The following is a 284-nucleotide window of genomic DNA, read 5'->3' as shown; positions in this document are numbered from 1 at the left end:
AATACCAGGCATGTAGATCTAGGTCAAATCTCAATGATAACATGTGCTGCCAGTGAGAACCGGGATGTTACTCTAATACAATGACAACACACAACGCCCGGCATGTAGATATAGGTCAAATCACAATGATAACCTGTTCTCCTAGTGAGAACCGGTATGTTACTATAATACATCGACAACACACAACACCCGGCATGTAGATCTAGGTCAAATCTCAATGATGACATTTTCTCCAAGTAAAAAAACCCGGGATGTTATTATAATACAACGACAACACACAACAC

Source organism: Mizuhopecten yessoensis, unplaced genomic scaffold, assembly GCF_002113885.1.
Source record: "Mizuhopecten yessoensis strain PY_sf001 unplaced genomic scaffold, ASM211388v2 scaffold5865, whole genome shotgun sequence".
Lineage (NCBI taxonomy): Eukaryota > Metazoa > Mollusca > Bivalvia > Pectinida > Pectinidae > Mizuhopecten > Mizuhopecten yessoensis.
This window is presented reverse-complemented; position numbering follows the sequence as displayed.